This window comes from Pleurodeles waltl, chromosome 11 (assembly GCF_031143425.1).
Source record: "Pleurodeles waltl isolate 20211129_DDA chromosome 11, aPleWal1.hap1.20221129, whole genome shotgun sequence".
In the NCBI taxonomy this organism is placed as follows: domain Eukaryota; kingdom Metazoa; phylum Chordata; class Amphibia; order Caudata; family Salamandridae; genus Pleurodeles; species Pleurodeles waltl.
Genome location: NC_090450.1, coordinates 11,100,380 through 11,112,472, shown reverse-complemented (window position 1 = coordinate 11,112,472; position 12,093 = coordinate 11,100,380). Strand labels below are relative to the sequence as shown.

At 46.7% G+C, this 12,093-nt stretch overlaps 1 protein-coding gene across 1 annotated transcript in view; it reads left to right on the top strand.

The window, feature by feature from the left end:
• TPRG1 (tumor protein p63 regulated 1) overlaps positions 1 to 12,093 on the top strand; it is a 294,564-nt gene that overhangs the window by 62,713 nt on the left and 219,758 nt on the right. The window lies entirely within an intron of this gene.

Sequence of the window (12,093 nt, the reverse complement as noted above, 5' to 3'; positions counted from 1 at the left end):
TATCCGAGCACCACTGGCCATGGAGATGTAGCACTCCCTCCAGGCCCCCTTGGTGGCTGATGCTTCACCTCTGGTGGCACAAAGTGCCTGTGTACACGGAAGAGGCGCCTCCCTGCTGTGTCCTGCATGTGAGGTGTCCTGCATGTGAGGTGCCCTGAGGTCTTTCAGTAGAGGCAGTGCTAAATGTGTGCTTCTGGTTTCCGGCATTTTTGTGGGCCGGTGCTTATTCTTCTGCGCCAAGCATTTACTGTGAGCCAAAGACACATATGGGAGAGACGGAGGAAGTGAAAAACGAAAAAGCGTCACAAAGAGAGAAAGCAGAAAGCTGCAAAAGTTAGCTGAAGCGGCAGGGAGTGGCTTTAAATGGATTGAAGAGGTCCGAGATGGCTTCAGGATTACGCTGCCTCAGTATTCCGTGTTCCCACATTTAATTGCAGCAGCCCCGGGTTTAAGAGGAAGACCTTGAGCACCAGCACGTTTTTATTTACAAATTAAGCACTGAGTAGAGGACCCCCGATCACAGACAGGTGCCCCAGCAGCGGGGCTCACCTGTGAGTAATCATGCACTCCAGCTATCAAGGCCATAAACCTTTAATGGTGTTGTAAAAAGTCAATTTTCTGGTATTACACCCCTGGTTATTGGATGTATGGCTTTTTATTAAACTTTTATAGTGTTTAACTACTGGCTAGGCCCAGACAAGTGTACTCTGGCAAACTCGTATGCATTAGTTTCCAAATTATCCCATGTGCTTAAAACAAGTCCTGTTCCTGAGACCTCCAAGTACGTGTAATATCCGCTTTGAAAGAAATATTCCTAGCTAAATACAAGTAATACGCCACTTAAACTGCAGATGTTGACTTTCAGACTGAATGAAAACCAAGTTTACCATGGACAGGTAGCTTGGACAGAAGTATGAACAGGGCTGGCTTTAGAGCGGTGCGGCCGCACCGGGCCCTGACCTCAGGGGGGCGCTCTGTTTAGCAATGACTTATGAAACTTGGGACTTGAAAGCAGCTGCTGTAAAGTTCCTTGTGCGTCCAACCTTCAGGAAACAATTAAAATGTCAAGATACCTCTTGTGATTTATGCTTCTGCTAGGGAGAGAGATGGAGTTTTGTCTAGCAACAGTTTTGACTCGCCAAAAAGTAGTGTAGAGGGTGAATATGCCCGCTGCAAAGAAGAGATCTGTATTTTATGTGGATGGCTGAGTGGATTAGTGAAGCCAGACTTTACAAGCGCTTTAAAACAAATGAGTGTATGTGAAAGGGGGGTGGGGGGTGGCAAAAAAAACGGTCACACAGGGCGCCACCAGCGCTAGAGCCGGTATAAATGGTAAACTCAGTTTTCAGTTACCATATACGTTTATCTTATCTGCCTGAGCGAAACGCAGCACATTCTGCCTGAAAAGCCCAACTCTTGGCATCTTTTCATGATTCCACTCTGTAGCCCTCACCTCGAAGAAGACACATAGACAATGCAAAGGAAGTGATGGAGGCTGGACCTGCACAGTGAAGATGGCATTTCTTACCGTTTAGAACCAGCCACAGCTCTTTGTACATACAGGGAGTGCAGAATTATTAGGCAAGTTGTATTTTTGAGGATTAATATTATTATTGAACAACAACCATGTTCTCAATGAACCCAAAAAACTCATTAATATCAAAGCTGAATATTTTTGGAAGTAGTTTTTAGTTTGTTTTTAGTTTTAGCTATGTTAGGGGGATATCTGTGTGTGCAGGTGACTATTACTGTGCATAATTATTAGGCAACTTAACAAAAAAAAATATATACCCATTTCAATTATTTATTATTACCAGTGAAACCAATATAACATCTCAACATTCACAAATATACATTTCTGACATTCAAAAACAAAACAAAAACAAATCAGTGACCCATATAGCCACCTTTCTTTGCAAGGACACTCAAAAGCCTGCCATCCATGGATTCTGTCAGTGTTTTGATCTGTTCACCATCAACATTGCGTGCAGCAGCAACCACAGCCTCCCAGACACTGTTCAGAGAGGTGTACTGTTTTCCCTCCTTGTAAATCTCACATTTGATGATGGACCACAGGTTCTCAATGGGGTTCAGATCAGGTGAACAAGGAGGCCATGTCATTAGATTTCCTTCTTTTATACCCTTTCTTGCCAGCCACGCTGTGGAGTACTTGGACGCGTGTGATGGAGCATTGTCCTGCATGAAAACCATGTTTTTCTTGAAGGATGCAGACTTCTTCCTGTACCACTGCTTGAAGAAGGTGTCTTCCAGGAACTGGCAGGAGGACTGGGAGTTGAGCTTGACTCCATCCTCAACCCGAAAAGGCCCCACAAGCTCATCTTTGATGATACCAGCCCAAACCAGTACTCCACCTCCACCTTGCTGGCGTATGAGTCGGACTGGAGCTCTCTGCCCTTTACCAATCCAGCCACGGGCCCATCCATCTGGCCCATCAAGACTCACTCTCATTTCATCAGTCCATAAAACCTTAGAAAAATCAGTCTTGAGATATTTCTTGGCCCAGTCTTGATGTTTCAGCTTGTGTGTCTTGTTCAGTGGTGGTCGTCTTTCAGCCTTTCTTACCTTGGCCATGTCTCTGAGTATTGCACACCTTGTGCTTTTGGGCACTCCAGTGATGTTGCAGCTCTGAAATATGGCCAAACTGGTGGCAAGTGGCATCGTGGCAGCTGCACGCTTGACTTTTCTCAGTTCATGGGCAGTTATTTTGCGCCTTGGTTTTTCCACACGCTTCTTGCGACCCTGTTGACTATTTTGAATGAAACGCTTGATTGTTCGATGATCACGCTTCAGAAGCTTTGCAATTTTAAGAGTGCTGCATCCCTCTGCAAGATATCTCACTATTTTTGACTTTTCTGAGCCTGTCAAGTCCTTCTTTTGACCCATTTTGCCAAAGGAAAGGAAGTTGCCTAATAATTATGCACACCTGATATAGGGTGTTGATGTCATTAGACCACACCCCTTCTCATTACAGAGATGCACATCACCTAATATGCTTAATTGGTAGTAGGCTTTCGAGCCTATACAGCTTGGAGTAAGACAACATGCATAAAGATGATGATGTGGTCAAAATACTCATTTGCCTAATAATTCTACACTCCCTGTACAGGAGAAGCGCTAATGGGCTCTTTCGCTCACCTGCACTCTGTGGAAGGCTTGAGTTCAGTGCTAGTCAGAGGAGCTGTTTTACTTTCCGGTTCCTGCATGAACTAGGCAGGTGGAGCTGAAAGGCAGAGGGATCTTTCACACTCAGCCCAATGCTGCGGTCTTGCAGATAGATAAATAAACAATAGTTTGTTTTATTTGTCTGCTTCTGGCACAGCCGGTGGGAGGTAGGAGGAGGGGAGAGTGCACCTAAGTGCGCATGTGTGTTTGGCCTGACATCTGAGGCTAGATAAACACACATGCACACTTCGGTTTCTCCAGCCTGGATGTATACACAGCTGGGTTGGAGAAACTACACAGACCCCAGGGCTGTGTCTGAGCGGCAGTCACTGCCGCTCAGACCAATCCTGGTGCTGCTTTCATGCAAGGTTTAGCATGAAAGCAGCGCCAGGATTGTTGGGGAGCCGGTGCTGGTATCCCAGCAGTGATTGCTGGGATACCAAAGGACGAGGCGCGCAAGGTGGCAGGATGCGGCAGGGATGGAGCCAAGGTACGTTTTAAAATATATATATATTTTTTTTACCTCGTCTCTGTTTCCCCCTCCCTCACCCCTGCCCTTGCGTTATGCAGCAGCCGCTTATGGCAGTCTTGGATTTTTTTATGCAAAGGGCTCTGGGAAATAGTTTTACCAAGCAGAAGACACTGCATAACACTGAGGAAGTGAAAGTGAGAAGTTTGTTTCTATTATTTTCATTGGGAAATAGTTCGCACATCCAATGACAAAGCAGATATGCCTTTAAAACCCAAATTTGACTGGAATTATGGCCCTTGTAGGACCAAGGATGGTTTTCATGCCTGGTTTTGAGACGAAGGCCTTTCTGAATGCCAGATGACCATTGGACGACGCCGGTGTGTGAATGTGAATGTTGTCTGAGCCCTCACATGGCCCAAGCACTTTAGCACCCAAAGATGGTGATTCCAGTGAATGATCCTTGGCTCACCCTTGGTACCCTGGCACAAGCAGAAAATCTTCCTCATATTAGAAGAGTATGATGTGTGAGCCACAACTAGCCACACACAAGACAGTTAAGAAATACAAACTGTTAAAAGTGTCAACCCAAGTTATTTAAAATGGTAGAAATTGAATAATAGTAGTAACATGACTGAAGTAAAAAAAAAAATAGGTGCAGGGATCAGACCTTATGAAGAAAGTAGAAATTGTAAAAAGGCTTGGAAACCGGCCTTTTCAGAGACTGAGAGAGTCTGGCTGGCATACGAAACTGCATAATGGGCGGTTGCAGGGGAATTGTCTCTCTGTGCCAAGACTGTCCCTAAACCAGCAAGACTTGAGTCCCCACAACTCCAGCGTGGAATGATTGGTAAAAGCTAGCCAAGTCTTCGGAGGCTGCAGTTCTGGAGAGAGTTGTCTCTGATGCTATTTGACGTCTTCTAGACACTTGATCAGACACCTCTTTTATGTGGTCATGTAGCTGTGCGCCAGATAAGGTCTGTGATACTGTGGGCACATTACCTGGAAGTTAGTGGAGGGCAGAGATATTTTCAGGTGACAGAGCTGATATGAAGGCAGAAACTTTGTCTGGGTCAGGGAGCATGGCGTCTTGTGAGAATATGTGGCTGTATATTTAGTGAAATGTTTTCCCACCGTGGCACTCCGCCTTGTAGAGTTGCTTCTTTCAAACTTTGGCAGACTATGATGCATATTTTGCCAAGCTTCTCTTCTGATTTTCTGAAGACTAAGGTTTCACTGCCGTGGTTTATACATTTGGGTATTGCTTGAATGACCCTTCTAATTTTCTTTTATAAACACTCCTGCATCTATGTATGCTTTGGAAGTGGGCCATTTTGTTGCAGTGATGGCACACGCACTATGAAGCCGGCACCACTATAGCGGTAGAGACAGAACCCAGAGTTATAGCACAAGTGCTGGAGGACCCATTACCCCAAGTGGCGGGTCCCTGTTGCGGCTGGTTGACTCATCTAGTCTAATCTTGACCTGTGGCTACTCATCACCTCCGCCTGATAGTCCATGGTACGAGATGTCCTGGCCATGGGCATGATGTCTTCAGGTTTTCTGGGCTTCTGAACTAGTCTTTGAGAGAATGGCCCTCTTTATAACTGTAGTTTTAAGCCCCACAATGAATCAATGGTCTTGCCTGATTTCTGCATGGTGGAGTGAAACATGAATTATTCATAGTCTTTTTTCACTTTATGTTGGCAGGGAGTGTGCCATCAGGTTCTGCTTCAGAATGTCATATGAAGCACGCTTATCCTCTTAAAACAGGAACATTATGTCGGTAATCTTACAGCCAACACTGGGCATAAAGAGACATTGAACACTTATTCTCCTTGCCCAGGGCTCCAGAATACACCTTGAATCCCTTTGCACCAACGAGGGCCCCAGTCATTGAGGTCCAGCAGGCTGAAAGGCAGAGGGCACCTAGATACCGCGGACCGGGGACAGATACCAGTGCAGGTGTGTGCTTGGAAGTACTCACCGAGCTTGTAATGCCTTTGGTCTGGTCACCTGAACACAACTTGGCAATCAGAAACTGGAATAGTGCGATCAGGTGATGACGCAACACCGTGGTCTCGAGTGACCCTCGCCGCCAATGTAGTGTCTGGAAAGCTGCAAGTGTGCTGCACGAAATGATAGCTGCGGATCAGGCGCTTAGGAGCCATGTGTTTGAATGAACAGAATATCTGGTTATCAGCAACAGAACCGTCTCTGAGTCTGGCTGAATGTGGGAGACACACGAGCCCCATAGAATGGAGCAGGCGGGCGTCCAAAGACACCTCATCTGCTTTTTCACCTCTCACCCAGCACGTGCCCTCCCACACACACCGGAAACACCTCTCCACGTGGCGGGCAGACTGAGAACTAGGACCCTACAAGCGTCTTGGAGTACTGGACTGTGTTATTACATCACAAGATGTTCGAATCCCATCTTAAATAAATGATGCTGACTTGAGTCGGGGTGACGCACGTGGTTGGGAGCGTGGGGTATGGGGGGGTGGGGATTGCCTAATAATTTAAAATACTATTTTAAAAACGTACCTCGGCTCTTGTGCTGCGCTGCTCCTCCCTCCTCTGAAGGCTGCAGACACAGGCTCCCAGCCTGCCCTGCGACCAATCCTGACGCTGCTCAAAGCAGCGTCAGGATTGGCTGGGAGCGCCCTGGCTGGGCGGCCCCAGGCAGACTGGGAGTCTGTGCAGGTTGCCTCCAGCCCGGCAATAGTGTTGCCGAGCTGGAGACAGCCTACTGCGCATGTATGTTTGGCCAGCCGGAGATGGCTGGGCAAACATACATGCGCAGTGAGGGGAGTACACAGTGCACTCCCCTCTGCTCGTCACCCCCGTGGCCCCACCCCTTTCACAAGGAAGAGATAATAAACATGTTTTATTATCCCTTCCTTGTGAAAGGATTCGCAGCGGTTGCTACTGGCGGGGGGAGGGGGAGAGAGACGCTCCTCCGCCCATATGGAGGAGCCACCCCTGGTACTGGTAAGCACCGGCACAAATTAAACACCGTGTATGCGGCGGCTGTATTTTCTCAATTCTGCTTTCGCATTTGCAGTTAAGGATGTGTACAGCACCTCAAAGTCCATCCTCTTGCTGCTATATAGCTCGGAAGAAATAAAGCAGCGATGCTGCAGAAGACACCTCCCCTCTGTGTCACACCAGCCTTGTATCCTGGATGCAGGTGCCCCACACACACACCTGAAGATGCTGTGAGCAGCAGTTGCTGTGTTGCCCTTTCAGAGGCCTGGACCAGCTGCAGTGTCAGTTGCTAGGAGACCAGCCCTGAAGCCGCCTCCTCTGGGACAGATGTCAGCAGGATACCTCTGAATATACATCCCTCTGGGATCCGATGTCTGGTGTGGAGGAAAGTGAAATCCAAGCAGCTGCCCCTGTGTAGAACGTGGCAGGGCACCACTGCACGGCGAAGGTAGAACCCCTTAGAAGCCACTGAAAACGGAGATGTGCACAGTGGATTCGAGCATGTGCTGTGCTGAACTCCAGTCTTAAGCTAATGCGGCTTCTGACGTCATTGTGCATTTATCTAGGTGCACACTTAATGCTTTACAGTGCATATACAATGTTGGGAATGCAGTTCCCTGTGCACAGGCCTTTATTCTTAGACTGGAGCTCACTGTGCATCTACAGGATTAAAGTGCATTTCTTGGGTTTCAGGCCAGTTCTCCAGACTCTGGGGGACTCGGAGGTACTGGGCAAATCCCGTGATGGACTCCAGGGATGAGGGTCTAGCTAGTTCTTTAGCTATGAAAAAGAAATCTGACCTGGGCCTAGGGCCATAGAGAACCATCCATTGATGGGACAAGTGATCATGGCCCTTGAAGTCTAGCCGTCTCCCAACGCTGAGCCTCCCCTTGTGCACCTCACATGAACCCCACTAATGTAATCTTCTCTTTTCCCATCTACACTGGTGCTCCGGACTCTCCTACAACAGAAAAGGCCATCCCACAGCATAAACTGAGAGGAATGGTTGCCTCTTAGAGAAAAACTCGAAGTCTCAGACATTGTTACAATACAATGGAAGAGTGGAGGGGCCGAGCCAGGGACCTTGAAGAGACTCTGGCCTGATACTGTGTTCTGCCTTCTTCAAGCAGTGTCAGAGGAAATCAGGAGTGAACTGTCTCACAAACAATCTCAAAAATATGCATTACTTGATGGAGGGAAAAGCAACCCACTGTTGTATTCTTATCCTGAGAAGCAAAACCCGCCACCAAGAGGCATGCATGTTCAGGAATCGAAGCACCTGGGGTCACACGTTCATTAAAGCACACAGACCTTTGAAGCACTCGCTTCCGAAATTAGTTTTCAACTGGACCCACCGCCACCGGTGGGCATCATTCGTGGAGATTCTCCCAGACAGCCCTCGTCCTGCCATCACACCATAAAAAAAACATTTCAACCCCTGGGGCTCGAGGAGTTCACATAAGGATCTTAAATGTGTCTGCGACCTGAAGACGTCCTTAAGTACTGATTAACAGCGACACGGTTCCTCTCTGCATTTAACATATGACCTGCCCCTCTTTTTCGTATTATTCCTTATATTTGATTGATTTCATAGCATCTAAGTGAATCTTCGCTTTATTTTTTTTTGTTACATGTAGATTTATATCTGAAAGTGCTGTTCCCTTCCTTGGTCTATCTAGTGTACCCCACAGGATCATCTATGGTTTGCGTCCCAAATTAGCTATTCATAAATGATTATACGCTAGATCTGTTTTTTACACAATTATGAAAACTTAATACTTTATCCACACATTGTACATAAAGAAAAAAATCATTAAAATATACTAGCATCTCACAAACTTGCAAATTAATATCGGAGTATACTGTAAGAACATACATTTAATCGCTGGAAGAGTCGGTAATGGTCATCTCATAAGGAAGGAAGCAATAATCGAGTAATCGATTCGTTTTCGCCTGCAGTACCAACTGTGTGATCCTAGAGTGTGTGACTCCTCAACCCTGATAGACATGGACAATGCATCCAAGGCCACATGTCAGGCAAACGAGAAGCCCTTAAGCTACATGCTGGCATACGTCACAGGTAACCCTGCCACCCCTCTCAAGCGCTTAGAAGCTGATACGTAAGGCACTGTACTCTACAGGTACAAAGTGGTCTCCCAGGAGGCAGCTGCTCCTCTTGAACTGTTTCCAGCATCTCGAGGGGATCCTCTGTCTCGTCCCTGTGATAGTTATCACCGCAGTATAGTTTAGCATCAATTACAGAGCAGCTGCGACTTTAACGGAGCTCATTTAGTTCTATTAATCCCAGGAAACATCTTATTTTTGGCTCCAAGATAACATGGATATGCTACGTGGTTTGCTCATGAACGAAAACTAAGCCTAGCCTGCCACCTGGTGGACACCACTAGGTAAGACGTATCTACGAAAGAGTTCAGTGCACAGAGTTAGCATTAAAGGAAAATAATCGTCGATGTTTTTCAAAAATTAAATTGCTTTTCACTACTTTCAGTTACTTTCAAAACATTCCTTTCCAAGTTGCTTGTTGTTTTTTATATATTTGTGTATTTTGCTAGAAACATTTGTTGAAAAGATTTTTTTTTTATTTTTACAACTCCAGTATGTAGATGTTTTGCTGTAGCTCTGGCCGTTCCTTTCTTATAGCTAGAAGGGCAGAAGGAAGTTGCTTGCTAGATAATGATGATGCACCTCTCACTGGCCTTCCCGGAACCCCCTTTCTGCAAGGGTGCACCTCGAAGCAAAACAGTTCTTGGTGCTACACTATACGAGCAGCCACATTGACCAACTTCATGAACATGTGGGCTCAGACTTCCCTGGAGGCATGAAGACACAGGCAGTGGGGCAGAGGAGCAGAGACAGAGGCGTGGCTATTACCGGTGCAGCCGGTGCAGTGCACCGGGGCCCAGTCTACACCAGCTGATGCTATTTCAGAGGTGGTCTGTTCAGATTTTTTAACTCAAGCATGCAAGCGTGTTGACCAGTTGTAATATATCTGCAGGCCTTTAACCCCGCCCACCACACACCCATCACTATCACTCGTTCATGGGCTTGCCTTTCAAAAATCCTTTATCATCATAAGTGAATGCTTTACGTTTGTGGCTCCTTGGGGATATTTTGTTACCGCCTTGCAGACTGCCCCTGTTACATGGATAATTGCACATTTGCTAATACATTTGACTGCAAACAAACTTCTTTTTTCTTTTGTGTCTCTCCTACGCGCTCACGCTCATGGCGGCCCTGGCGCTTTGAATCGGCTCGCTTATGTCAACTGTTTTACTTTTCATTTTCAAATTATGTGGCAAGAAAAGTCCAGTTAGGAATTTTCAACTCTAATAGATCTAACTCGAGCAAACACAAGACCCCTTGCATTGCAAATGCTTGTTATTTTTTTGGGACACAGTGAAGGCCAGGAGCCTGGCTGTGTTTACGTCTCAGGGCGATGGGTGCAGAGGGAGGAGCAGTTAAGGGAAAATAAAAAAGAGGAAAGAGATGAAAAAAGGAGAGGGAGAAAGAATGGGGAAGAGGGCAGGAAAAAGTAACAGTATAGGAGAAGGAAATAAGGTTGAAAAAGAAAGGATGAGCAGAGTGGGCAAAGGGAAGAGAAAGGAAGCAGAACTAAAGAGAAGGGAGGAAGAAAGTGTGGATGTGCGAGGGACAGAGGAGGTGGTTATAGAGAGACTGAGGAAGGTGGTGAGAGGAGAGACGGATGGAGAGAGGGAGGCGAGAAGCAAAGAGGAGTAGAATGAGGCACGAGGGCACTCATAAATTACTTTAGTCTAGCTTTTCTTTCCCAACTTTCCATTTTTTAAGCTATCCACTGCCCCTACACCCATAAATTACCCCTTACTATTTCCCCCATCTTACTCACTTTGCCAAACTCCACAGGGTGTAAGGAAATGGGGAGGACCAGAGAAGAGGTTCTGGGGTGGGCACAGAAGAGGGCTTGGCACGATGAAGATCACCAATAAGTGATCAGGTTGGTACCATCATGTGTGTCTTCCTTGTCGCAGTCCTTTCTCTGAGGATGCACAGGGAAATAAATGCTCTAATAGGTTGAAGAAGTACCAGGCCATGTGGGCTTCTCTGTGCTCAAACAAAAGAATGACCAGAGAAAAGCTAGGCCGCAGGACTCGCCTGTTATTGTTCGTGCCAGACGCACTCCGAGAAGTGAAGGCATTGGGCGCTTACAGGACTCGCCTGTTATTGTTCGTGGCAGACGCACTCCGAGAAGTGAAGGCATTGGGCACTTGCAGAACTCATCTGTTTCTCCCAAAGAGCAGCAGTATGGCCTCTCTCCAGGTCCAACCTGTAGAATCGGATGAGGAGGTGGCGAGATGCCCATGTGGGTGCCCTACAGACTTTCTGCTTCTACCAACTCCTAGGCCTTGTAGATGCCAAAGTGGGAGGTTTCTTGCCCATCTCTGCAGCACCATGTATCATAATGGCACGCACAATCCATGGAGGTTATCAAGGCTATCCTGGCTTGGAGATGGGGACCTGTGGAATGGGCAAAATAATTATCCCTGGTTCTATGTGGGATTGAAAGGACACCTTTGGTCTGAAAAATGAACCAGAAGGAGAGAGAATCTTGTCTAAGGGTAACTTGGGGTCCATCTAGGTCGTCACCCCATTGCCCTTGGTCTAGCTTATATTCTGCTTTGTAGTTCCCATTAGATGTGGTGGCATAGGTTTTTGAATCAGTCATTCATAAAGAAATTCAAACACTGGCGTTTGAATAGAAATAACTCACCAGAGTGGGTGCAAAGTGAACCCATGACCCACTGGTAAGGGCCATACTTCTGGGAATGGGTCCCCAGCCCTCAGAGGCTGTGCAACTCATACATTTCCCCACAAGCATTACTAAGTGAGTTGTTACCTTCCATACTGTGGTGCTGTGGTTTATCTCACTCTCTGATTGTGACCCTGCCTTTGTCCCAGTACAGCGCTCCCATGCCCTTCGCCTAGGTGACGCTACACAAATATCAACTGCATGGGTATTACACACATTTACCCCCAGAATGCTTGATTGCAGCATTCGTACGTGCATCATGTGGTTTCCAGCTTGCTCACTCTTCCCATCTCTAGGCTCCCAGTCCCAAGTCTGCTATTTCTACCTCGCTGGGGTACCGGTTGCCTTACAACTCCGAGTCCGCCCTTTAACTCTGACTCTTACAACTGCAGGGACCCACAACACATACCATGATGCCATCTCCTTACCAAAATGGACCACCCTGCACCACAAAGGTCTAGCTGTTTAGCGTGCTATGCCAGGACAGCCTTGAAAAAGGCCACTGTTTTGAACTGCATGTAAACTGTTTATACTTAAATATTAATGGTTTATGAGCAGTCAGTCAAAAACGGACATATGGACAGGTAATGCAATATTACAATTGAGTACTACCATTAACGGTTTGTACATGTGATTAAAGACT